The sequence below is a fragment of the Pseudoliparis swirei genome, chromosome 11 (assembly GCF_029220125.1).
Source record: "Pseudoliparis swirei isolate HS2019 ecotype Mariana Trench chromosome 11, NWPU_hadal_v1, whole genome shotgun sequence".
In the NCBI taxonomy this organism is placed as follows: domain Eukaryota; kingdom Metazoa; phylum Chordata; class Actinopteri; order Perciformes; family Liparidae; genus Pseudoliparis; species Pseudoliparis swirei.
The window spans coordinates 7,735,981-7,749,481 of NC_079398.1; positions in this window are offsets into that span (position 1 = coordinate 7,735,981).

A 13,501-nucleotide genomic window follows, 5' to 3' on the forward strand; every position below is an offset into this window, starting at 1 on the left:
TAACTTCCATTAAGCGGTTTAATTTTTTCTTTCAATGGACTTTTAGAAATTCGTAAACAAACTAAAGTGCAACAGAAACTCTACGAAAGTAAGTACGTGATATTATAATTAAGTCGTAACGTGTTATCACAATACTAAATAAGTGATTATGTCTATTACTAAGTATTATTATAATTTGTTTCACATTTGCATCTGGGTTTTTAAGCAACTTCAGAATTAAGTTTAATTTATATAGCCCAATATCGCAAATTATGAATTTGTCTCAGAGAGCTTTACAATCTGTACACATTCAATTCAGTTCACTTTATGTTGTATAGTCCAATATCACAAATTACAAATTTGCCTCAGAGGGCTTTACAGTCTGTACACAGACATCCCTGACCTTTGACCTCACATCAGATCAGGAAAAACTCCCAAGAAATAGAAAAAAACAGTTTCATAGGGAGAAAAAAAAGGTGAAGAAACCTTCAGGAGAGCAACAGAGGAGGACCCCTGTGACCATAACAAATCATTACAGAGTAACAACACATTCAATGAATATGACAGAATGTATGTATTATTCGTAGTAAGTATGTCATTAGAGATGATATGATAATTCATACAAGTTCCATGTTTATTGGAGCGTAGATATCATTTTCTTTTGTGGCTTGAACTTTCCATTGATTGCATTGATTTCCCACCCTTGAAAACCCGGACAGACTGACTTTGTTTTCATGTAGTTTCTTGTGATCCCCCCTGCTAAACTAAATGGACTCCAGCAGGGCCAGTGGATATAATATGATATGATATGGTATTCATTTATTTGTCCCACAGTGGGGAAATTTCAAAAATCACAGCAGCGGTGCACATCAGAGCATCAATGAAAATAAATATAAAACACAAAACACTGATCTGCCTCTCCCTGCAAAAATTGATTGGTGTTCATGCAGAGCCACAGGTCCTCAGACAGGGATTACGGTTTATTCCTGTCGACCGCGATCAAGTCAGACATTGCATGTTACAAGAAAAATGTTGATTTCTACTTCAAAAATCCATGTTTCCACAGGACGTCAATGTCCTCCTGGTCTAATACAACAGTGCAGGTTTGCGAGTGTGTAAGAATTCTCGGCATGCAAGACAACAAGACATCGCATCAGGATCACTTCCATAACTTGATACTTGCCCAAGGCTGTTTTTTTCTTTTTCTTTCAATGTGTTTGAGTTGTTTTATGGTCTTGCAAGTACAAGTATAAACTCAAGCAGCTTATTTTTAGACTAATGCACGTTCACATATTTCTATCAGCTTTACTTAACACATCATAACATTTTATGCTCTTCTCTATATACAATGGCATTACATGAAAGCCAAATTCTGTCATGCCTAATGTTCACAATGCGGAACTGTATAAAAGCTAGTTATAATCACAGGAGTACTGTGGTAGAACGTATACAGGACGCGGTACATTTACAGATCTCTGCAGGTTGTAGAGCGAGTGCTAACCTGCTCTTGTATCCAATAGCTGGGATCGCTAAGACATGTTGGGTCCTACAGCAAGACAAACAAAACAAAATGCCAAACGGCATGTCATAGAACACAATTTGCCTTTTTAAAAACATTTTTCTTGACGGAATAGGAAGTCGTATACATTTAAGGAGCCCGATACAGAATTTGTACCATACCCATTGCCTCCACACTGCTCTCAACATGGCGATGGAAGACTTGGATTGAAACCTGTATCACACTTGTATCTTTAGTAAGTATTTGATAGAGGGATAAGATCTGCCTTGTGGATTTCATACTCTGTGTTTTATAACAGTGAACTGATTTCCTATTAGATTTGCTGTAGCTTTACTGCATGGAACATATTTACAGACAGATTTTATACCTAGAATAAAATAATCCTGAATGAGTTGAAAGCTACGGTGTTTTAATGTTACTTAATTACGTGCTTTAATTGTTGCCTCAATGTGGCTGTTACTCAAGTCTTCCTTGTAAAAGCGCCGTTAGATCTCAATGGGATGAACCTAGTTAAATAAAGGCTAATTAAAGTTATGTAATAAACAAGTTATATTGTGTTTATTTATTCTAAAGAAGAAAAAAAAGTGTAACAAATTAATTGTATATGCTTTTACATGCCTTCATTGAGTTGTGCAAAAGCATGCACTTTTAAATTAGCTGACTTGGCCATTTGCTGGTTTCAGATCTGCTGGTGTCCCGGAGGTCATGTTAAACAATATCCTGCCATACGCAGCTTGTTACATAACGCCTATTCTCCATAGTATCAACACCCAAAGGAAAACTTTAACTTCTTACCAAGCGTAAAATCATGACACATTAGTCACAACAACAATAAAAGGGTTAGAAAAAGAGTTTCAATCGTTACCATCTTCTATTATTTCACTTGATATCATATTCGGAATATATATTTAGTCATATTATATATTATGCTTTCAACACATTCCCTTGTGGTATAGATTTTTAGTCATGTGAATAATCTCGAAGCGTGTTACTAAAAAGTACTAAAGAATTCAGCCCACTGATTGAGACGTCACAATTGTTTTTCTGAATATCTTAAGAGATGTATCTTTCCTAAATGTTGTCCCATTGATCCAATAATATAATAATATATGAGTCAAATCATACATATTACTAAATTTAAGTCTTAAGGTGAAACATGTGCCTATGTTTAGAGGTACCACATAATGAGCTGTAGAGCTGGTGAAGGCCGTCATGGTGGTCTGGTGAAAAGTCCCTTGGGATGCATGGGGATTTCCGGAGTTTCAGGCAGGCCAGATAAGACAACCAGAAGAGCCAATCAGATAAAACAGTATCTACTGTAGATACATTAATACAAGATTCAGTTGGTGATCAAAAGTCTCAAGAGGACAGAATCTGTTTTAGAGATCTTAGAAAGCACAGAGCTTCTGCTGCGTAGGCTACTCAGATTATAACTTTAGACGAGCATGATAAAACATCTTGGAGAACTGTGTAATTCACTTTGAAAACAGATCTGCTACTTTTCTGTCAGTAAAATGTCAAGTTTGTTTAACACACTATTTCTCAATCAGGTTACTCTTGATCAACAAGTTTGCCTTAGATAAACACAGCCCATGACTCATTTCCACTTAACAGTTAGGCACAGCTCTACTCGACTTGCTCATTTTACTTTTTTTCCATTAGCAAAAGTTGTGGACAGTACCTGCCAATGTGTTTAGGTTCCAAGTGAGCTGAGTTGATACAATAAGGTGGATTTAAAACATTGTAGACCACTGATTTGTCAGAGGAAAGTGTCACTAGCTCGACAGTCGACAAAGGACATCCCGTCATTTATAACTGGCTAAGCTACTGTCAGTGACTGCCTTTCTTTGTTTACCCAACTCAGATGGTAGCACGCACACTCTATGTACAATATGCTATACACTACACTGTACACTACAGCGCACAATACACCTTACACTACGGCAGATATGACGCAATACAATTCAATTCAATTCAGTTTATTTGTATAGCCCAATTTCACAAATTACAAATTTGTCTCGGAGTGCTTTACAATCTGTACACATAGACATCCCTGCCCCAAAACCTCGCATCGGACCAGGAAAAACTCCCAAATAACCCTTCAGGGGGAAAAAAAGGGAAGAAACCTTCAGGAGAGCAACAGAGGAGGATCCCTCTCCAGGATGGACAGATGCAAGAGATGTAATGTGTACAGAAGGACAGATTTAGAGTTAAAATACATTCAATGAATGTGACAGAGTGTATGAATAGTTCATAGTAGGCATATTCCACGATGGAGACCTCCACGATCCATCAGGCAGATGGCGGTAGAGAGGAGGAGTGGGCGGAGTCTCAACAGTGGGCGGAGTCTCAACAGGACAGTGGCGTAGTCGATAGCAGGAATTCCACGACCCAGACCTCGATGATCCATCAGCAGATAGGATCTATGCCGTCTCATAGGGTCCGATGACCCCATGAGACGTGAAGTCAAAAGGACTCCTGGGAGAAAGCAGAGTTAGTAACGTGTGATTGAGAGATGAAAATTCATCCATAAGGAGAGAGAAAAGAGGAGATAGGTACTCAGTGCATCCTAAAACGTCCCCCGGCAGCTATAAGCCTATAGCAGCATATCAAGGGGCTGGACCAGGGCAAACCTGATTCAGCCCTAACTATAAGCTCTGTCAAAGAGGAAAGTCTTAAGTCTACTCTTAAACGAGGTGACTGTGTCTGCCTCTCGGACTGAAGGTGGAAGCTACACAATGCTATACACGGTTTACTACGCCGTACGCTACATGCTACACTACACTGTATACTATGCTACACTGTAAACTACGCTAGATGTTACACTACACTGCACACTATGCTTTATCAGGGCTCTCAAGTCTCACGCATTGAGCGTGAGACTCACGCATTTCGGTCTTAACTCCCGCACTCCCGCCACACATCGTATTTCTCACGCTGAAAAAAACTCTCGGCTATTTAATGTGTGAATGCAGGTGTGCTCAATACGCCGATCGATAGGTCGATCGCTGCAGAGCTCCGACGCCGGTCTGCGCGCATCGGGACGGAGCAAAGAAAGGGTCACTAGCACCCCCCCCCCCCCCCCCCCGTCAACAACTCTTCTCGGAGTAAAATAAAGAGTCACTAGCACCCCATCCCCCCCGCCCCCCGTCAACAACTCTTCTCGGCTCGATGCCGGCGCGCGCAACGCTCAGCTGCGATGCGCGCACAGGTGAGCATCGGGTGCTGATGGAAATGTCACGCTTGCCTGTCTTCAAAACTTGAGAGCCCTGCTTTATGCTAGTGTACACTACGCTATTCTTACACTGTACGCTATGCTATATGCTACACTGTAAACTATGCTATATGCTACACTGTAAACTATACTATATGCTAAAATGTACACTATGGTATAAGCTACACTGTACACTACGATATATGCTACACTACACTATACACTACGCTATATGCTAACATTTGCACTATGCTATATGCTACACTGTAAACTATGCTATAAGCTACACTGTGCACTGTGCTATACGCTACACTGTACACTATGCTATATGCTACACTGTGCTATACGCTACAATGTACACTATGCTATATGCTACACTGTGCTACATGCTACACTGTACACCAGGGGTGCTCACACTTTTTCAGCATGCGAGCTACTTATAAAATGACCAAGTCAAATGATCTACCTACTGGGGGGGGGGGGGGGGGGGGTGCAAGTGACTTTTATTTGTTGCTCCGTCCCGATGCGCGCAGACACGCCGGCATCGGAGCTCTGCGGCGCGCGAGACCCCTACTTCTGCTGTAATTTGGCGCTTTTGAGAAAATTTCAGGGGGACCGGCCAATTTTTTTTTATGTCATGCAATCGACCAATACTACGCCGCGATCGACTGGTAGATTGCGATCGACGTATTGCGCACCCCTGCTGTACACTATGCTATATGCTACACTGTGCTATACGCTACACAGTACACTATGCTATATGCTACACTGTGCTATACACTACACAGTACACTATGCTATATGCTACACTGTGCTATACACTACACAGTACACTATGCTATATGCTACACTACACTACGCGGCAAAACACACTATTTACTGAACCATACACTCTGTCATACACTACTTTTTTCCTACCGTGGCAAACTATGATCCGCCTCACCCTGCCTCTGATTGGTTTCTTACCTTAACTTGAACCAATTTCCCTCGTGACTAAACCTAACCAAGTAAGGCAACAAGTACTAACCAATCAGAGACAGAGGAGGCCCGGTTGTGCCAATTCCCGCAGAATTCTTCATTTAAAGTGCTGTTCAGTAGTTCTGACCTCATTTAGCAATACAAATTCATGATCTCATTATTATTATGGCAATAAATAATTGTAACTGAAGTACATTCCACTTCAAATGAAAGCCCGATTCCATTGATAACACCCAGTATTTGATTAGCGATTTGGTTTTCTCTCAATCCGTGAAAGGTGTTTATAGTATGTGCTTCCTGTTTGGTAAGTAATATTGTATGCAATGCCTTTGAAGAGGATTATATTTAGCGTGTGTAGGTGTGTACAGTGAATTGACCATGTGGAATGACTGAAGAACTGTTTCCTACTTCCATTGTTTTATGTTTATGTTGTGATTTTCTTCCCCGAGCTTCTCGGTGGGAAGGAAACCTGCACAATCAGCCAGCTAATTTGCTTCTTGTCGGTGTGTTTCTTCTTAGCATGTATCTTTACAATATGTGTGCCCCAACTGTATAAATCAGAGCACCAAAAGACTTTTCGAGTCCATGCTCTCTGTCAAAAATTACATTTCCATAGGTTGGTTTATTTGAACAAACTCATGTCCTTTTTATGCTCCAACGAGACATTTGAATCATATTGCATAGCAGTCTCTTTTGTGCTCAATCTGTCTCTCTTCATCGTGTACATTGTACCTACATTGTGCACCAAGAAAAGTAGAACAGAAACGTAATTGTTTGAATAGTTCATTGGCTCATATTCATCCTAAGGTTATTCAAACATCTACTAACTTACGACGTTTATCTTTTAAAAGTTAATTGATTAATTGTATTTTGTAAAAACTAACATTAACGTTTTACTGTTAGTATGTGAATCTTTGAAAAAGGCTTTAGGGCAGGTTACCATGCAGTCAGACATAAATTACAGATAGCCTCAAAGCAAGTACGCAAGGTAATTTATAGCATTAGGAAACCTGTTTGTTCAACGAGCAAATTCTGAATCCTAAATCCCTTCTAAATCTGAGACACCATCAGGTCACAGTGTTAATGCAAATAGCGCGTTAAGCTCCTGGACATTTGCTTTTGGGGACTGTGATTTGTCGCAAGGAATCCATTTTTTGCTCCAGCAAGAGTAAAACCAATGATTCTTTGCTGTTAGAAATGGCTATCTTCGGTCCTGCAGAACAAGTGAGCTCTTTGACAGACTTTTTTTTGGGTCTCTTAGCTCTGCTTTTGTTCAACCATGAAACACAATCCTCTGCCATGTATTGAGGGTTTCTTAATGTGACAATGGGGACATATCAGGTTTGGTTTCAACTAAACACCAAACAGAACGTCTTTGAGGTAGCGCTAACCATTTCGCTGTCTCCAACAACTATAATACTGAATTCATGTTCAGTTATAGTCAAACGTGGTGAGGCAATCTCTGATTTTAATGAGATGAACTAGTGCTCCTCACCAAAGTTTAACAAGTTTTCTGGTACCACCCTGAAAACAACAGCATAATCAGCATAAACATTGCCAGGTTTGGAGGTTTTCATGACCTCCTCTTTTACCATAAATACATCCCGTTTGGCAGATCGGAAAGCCTTAACTCAATTGATTGTAAACCTCAAGATCCATTTGTCACTAAGCATGTGAGAAAAAGCTCTTGAGAGGTGTGTTGGAGTCATTAGGACTGAATGAAACAATTCAACGTGCTTATTATAGTCTTATTACAGTCTTATTACAGTCTTAATACAATCTTTATTTTACCCTTTGGTTCCAACCCAGGTAAAAACAAATGCCGTGTGAGCACTGTTGCGGCTGTTTGTACCGCTAGATTCTAGCAACCGACTCAGGTGTCACCATGTTCCGAGTCGGGTGGGGGCACTAGCTATGATCAGAATTTTATGTGAGGCACCTTTTACTTCTTGTCTGCTGGAGGACAAGTGGTGTTACATAACAGGACACGAAAGATCACGGTGGTTGAAGCGCCGCTAGATTTACCAGAATACACGGCTGCGCCATTTCCATCATTTCCCAAAAGTGCTCGCAAGTAAAATTGAATAAGGATAAGGCTTTGCTCTTGAGTATACTTTACAAACATCAATATTGACCCACTTTAAAAACAAAACAAAAGATGACTATCACAAGGTGACAAGTCTTGTCAGGTTCCTTTTTTCATCGTAATTATTCGATTTGGGTCACGAATAATGTATTCCATGCTCCAGTTATGAGCGCTCCATCAAAAAGGTTGAGACAGGCAAGTAAGCGCCACAGGTTGTTTACGTTGCCGCTCTCCTCTTTCGTGTGCCGGCTTGTCTGAGCTGCAGAGAGGGTTTAAGCCGGAGAGGAAATGCTGTGAGATGAGTGAGAGCATGCTATTGGCTGCTGGTTCAATCTCCGACTTCCCGGTGCATCGAGCAGCGCTTCTCGAAAACAAAGATTTGTGTCCCGGAACGTGCTCGCAAAACCAAATCACACTTCACGTCATGTCAGCGCTCAAAGTTCACCAACGCTATCAGGATCTCGGGTCATCATTTGATAGAAAGATTACCACACTCATTATTTTAATGATCATAATATTTGCTATAAAGCAAGCAAAGTGCCTGACCTCTTGCACTCATTGGACAGTGATTAATACAATTCCATGCACTAAGTGCTTTTACAGTAAATCACGAAAAGCTGTTTCAAAACTTCCATTCACTAGTTAACGTAACATTAATGTAGCAACAGTTTTATTACAGCCTCATATGACACCAATAACACATTTACTATCGCAGCAGGTAGACATATATTTGCCCTTTGCTCTATAACTTCACATGTAAGTGGCGGCCTTCGATACCGTGACTTGTATTATATCTTACAAGTATTTTAGGCCTTAATTTATTGATTGGCAAAAAGAAAAACTCCTTCATGTAAGGAGATATCTAATGCATATGAGAGTTGACATGAGTTCAGGGAGAAAAGAGAAAGGAGCAGCAGTGTGAGCTTTGTATTGTAACCCCACAGGAACAACACACTGGGTCTTCTGTAACCCATTAGCTGCTCTTGTTAATTTAGTTGCTTTAACTTTTACTAGCAGCCCCAATAAAACAGTTTGTAAGTGTCAAAACAATAAACTCTCACTAATAAAACCCCTTTTAATCAATCACATGGTGTTTTTGATTATTTCTGGTTGTCAGGGTTTTCCTTGAGTTTACAACATTGTTTGACAGTTGCATAGGTTGTTTGTCAGCTGGTGTGAAGTTGCTTTATGGTGCACACAACAAGACGCCTGCACACGGAGTTCACACCATCACACCGTCGTGTTTTCCTTGTGTTGTTTTCCCATTTAAATGTATTTCCATTGGAGAATCCTGCACTGTGTGTTTTGCACCCTGGTGACTTGTAGTTATAGCAGTGTTAGTGTAACGCAGTGTGACTACATTACATTTCGGCTGAATCAGGGTCACCTGGTCCAGCCCCTAGATATGCTGCTAGGCTTATAGGCTGCTGGGGGACGTTTAGGATGCACTGAGCACCTCTCTCCTCTTCTCTCTCTTCTGATTCATGAATGTTTATCTCTCCATTGTACATTACTAACTCTGCTTCCTTTCCGGAGTCTTTGTGACTCCACGTGTCATAGGGTCCATTGGACCTGGCTGGGTCTGAGGCCATGGCCCTGCTGATGCCCCGCCCACTCCTCCTCTCTACCTCCATCTGCCTGATGGATCATGTCGGTCTGGATCGTGGTCCATGCGTACTATCAACTATTCATACACTCTGTCATACTCATTGAATCTATTTCTTGGGAGTTTTTCCTGATCCGACGTGAGGTCAAAGGTCAGATATGTCGTATGTGTACAGATTGTAAAGCCCTCTGAGGCAAATTTGTAATTTGTGATGTTGGGCTATATAAAATAAACTGAATTGAAATTTCATTTAGCTGACGCATTTATCCAAAGCAACTTACAATTCTACACCGCTACAGGGGAGCAATTAATTGAAAAAACAATGTTCTCATAAAAAGACGAGTGGCAATGTTGGCCCGATGGTCCATCGATCCACTTCTTCTGGTGATAATAGTGTCAATAGTCATGTTAATCCTCACTGATCAAGGGCTAGGCACCCTTAAGCTAGTCTCCCTAAAGCAGACATCTTTAAGTATCTTGAAAAAGTTCAACTTCCTCAAGTAGGTCCCAATTTGAAGTGAGTCACTGTTGTTACTACTTTGGTTATCGTTTGTATGACCGTTTAATATTAAAACTGTTCGATGGACATTCATGGTGTCCATGTATTGGCCCTTTTGACTTTAGTGATCCCTCGACTTTACATCATCAAAACATTCATTGTGAATTCCACGTTTTTATTTGGGTTACGTTAGCATTTTTCACAAATACGTTTCAAATGAGTCTGTCATGATCTGGAGTTTGTGTTAGTTTTGTGTCTTGTTTGGAAGTCCTTGTGTCGTCTGTCTCCCTGTGATTGTCTGCCCTGGCCCTGATTGTTTCCTTCTGTGATTGCTGGCCCCGCCCTCATTGTGTCCACCTGTGTCTCGTTCCCCGTTGTCCAATCCTCTCACCTTGCCTGTGTATGTAAACCCTGTTCGTCTCATTCCCAGTGTGGCTTCGTACTGTTTGGTCCGTGTGTTTTGTCGTCCTGTTCTGGTTTCTTGGAGTAAAGATTGTTTTTTTGCAATAATGTCGGCGTTTGGGTCCTCTCTCGTTGCGACAACCTGGACTGCGCATGACAGAGTCAGCATGATTCCACATCTGGAAGGGCGCTCTATTACATAATAGCACCCAACGTTCTTTCAGTTTCACTTTTTTATTATCAAAGATTAATCTCCTAACATGTTCAACAGGAAAAAGGGGCGTGAAGAGTTCAGAGTGACCGACACCTCAGCTGTGTCCACTCAACAAGAACACACACACACTTACGTGCGCTCGGGCTTTGGTAAAGTTAATGTGCGCCAATGTAACAGTTACATTAAAGCAAGTTAAGTATGTTTAATTTGAAGAGTTTGATACTCCAAATTATTCAAACTTTTTAAAATTTCAATCACTTAAATTACATTAACTGTATTATATGCTGATGTTGCAGGTCTAACCAGATAGTAGTGCTATGTTTGTGTGTGTTATGTCATGGATTGCACTTCACGTTATCACTAATGTGTGATCTATTGAGCTGTACCGTCATATGCAATCATGCTCACATGTTTACCTCAAAAAAAACTCAGACAGATAAACAAAAGTCATCTTTCTGTGTCCATGCCACAAAGCCTCTTAAGTGGTAATAAATATCTGAAGCTGTCAGGGTTATCAGGCAGTGGATAAACAGACCAGTTTCAGCTCAATTATCACAAGATATGTTGAATTTTACGGTGGTTGCCCAATAGGTTCGTCAAGGTCAACCTTTATGTCCTCAGTACATTATGGTCTGTTGTGTGTCTCAAACACGTCTCTGGACTGTTCTGTTAGGGGGGATTAATAGCAGTAGAACAGATGTGTTCTCAGGGTTTACTTTCCACTTTCAATCACTACACTAAAAATAAATGGGATTTTAACAAAGTTAAACCGTGAGTATTTTGTGTACACAGAAAATAACTACAGCGCCCATAAAAACATAAAGAAATGAATGTAACTGAAGGGTCGAAGTCAATGAATATTATTTTTATTAATAATTAATTCATCTGTTGTGTTAATCTGCAAATAATTTCTTGATTGATGATTTTTTAAAATTTGTCTGAAAAGAGAGTAAAAGACAATCTACCACAATATAGGCTAACCGTTCGAAACCGTTAGATATTTAGTTTAAAACGACAACAACAACTGACAAGGGTTAAAGTTTGATAACTGATCAATTGTTTTGGCTTTAGTCCAATACTTTATGACCAAATATCTGCAAAACTACTTACATTCTTATCAGCCCTGTCTGTTGCATGCTAACTAACACGCAAAGGCAGATTATGAGAGAACGGGGCCCTGGGCCTCATCACCTCTCATACATCGTAGCGGGACACACAGACTTAACAGTATTGTAGACTTTTTTGTGTGTGTCTCTGTAGTCGTTTTGTGTAACTTTATAGTAATTGTGTGTCTGTTTGTTGTCGTTTGTGTCTTTGTAGTAGTTTTGTATCTCGATGTGATCATTTTTGTGTCTTTTTGGAGATGTTTTTTGTCTCTTTGTATTCATTGTGTCTCTGTTTGTGGTCGTTTTGTGTCTCTTTGTAGTCATTCTATCTCAATGTGGCCATTTTTATGTTTTTGTAGATGTCGTGTGTCTCTTTGTAGTTTATGTTTCTTTATGGTCATTTTAATGGTCTCCCTGCTTGCTACGTGACTCTTTGAGGGACATTTTGTGGATCATTGGCCCCTCACACCTTTAGCCCCGTATCTTGTTCTCGGTTGGCCCGTGTAGTTATTCATCCACCTCACACACTAAACTAAGACGGTGAACCTGGTAAACATTAGCGGTAGCATTGTTATTGTGTAAACCAGCATGCTGATGTTAGCATTTAGCTTGAAGCACCACTGGGCCTAACTTTAGCCTCACTGAGCTGCTAGCATGGCTGTAGACTCTTCTCGCTAACATTCCAAGAACATCGATTCATGCTCAGCTATTTAAGGCCTTCAGAGGTATCCTTGTGCTAACAGTATACCACACGTTTACTACACAGAATACTTGTTAACATCCAGACATGCCATGAGGGTGCCGTTAATGAGTATTTAGGGAGAGGTGAACTCTCCCAGTGTGTTGGACAGGTCACAGTGGCCTGAGGTTCTTATGTTTGCTCTACCCTGTTGTTAGTGAGAATATTTGTAGACGGCTTTGTCTGACGTAAGTGTCAGAACAAAAACACAGATGAGCGGAGGGTGTTTGGGGGGGATGTTTGCATGCCGCAGACCGCCGCCAGACAAACACATGCAGGTAGATACATGTCCATCTTTTTTTCCGTGACTCAGCAGACAGACGGTGTTTAAGTCGGCCTCTTCTCAACCTCTACAGTCAAGCGTCATAGTGGAGTGCATCTCAGCTGCAGGTGACTTACAGGCAGTGGTGTATAAAGTACCCAAAAGTCATACTTGAGTAAAAGTAAAGATACTTGACTGGAAAATTACTCAAGTAAAAGTAAAAGTCACCTATGAGAATACTACTTGAGTAAAAGTATTAAAGTATCTGATTTTTTTTTTACTTAAGTATTGAAAGTAAAAGTAAATGCTGTTAATAAAAAAAACAAAGGGTCAGAATTTTGAGAATTATGAAGTTTATTTGTTTTGGTGCTGTGGCCGCCATGAACAAGGAGTATGAGCTTGGATGAACTTCGCAATATATGAATACTATGAAATTACTAAAATATAAAAACACGATTAACACAGAAAAAAGCAGAACCAAAATCATCACTTTAAAGTGAAAAATGTATTATTCATCTTCAAAAGAAGTTGATTTTCAAAATGGACAGATTTCAGTGTCGCTCTTCTGGGGCTGAAGACGAGTCCTGCGATGCTGAAGAGCCGTTCACAGGCCCTGATGCAGGTAGAGTGTGTCTAGCTTCACAGGCCCTGATGCAGGTAGAGTGTGTCTAGCTTCACAGGCCCTGATGCAGGTAGAGTGTGTCTAGCTTCACAGGCCCTGATGGTGCAGGTAGAGTGTGTCTAGCTTCACAGACCCTGGTGCAGGTAGAGTGTGTCTAGCTTCACAGGCCCTGATGCAGGTAGAGTGTGTCTAGCTTCACAGGCCCTGATGCAGGTAGAGTGTGTCTAGCTTCACAGGCCCTGATGCAGGTAGAGTGTGTCTAGCTTCACAGGCCC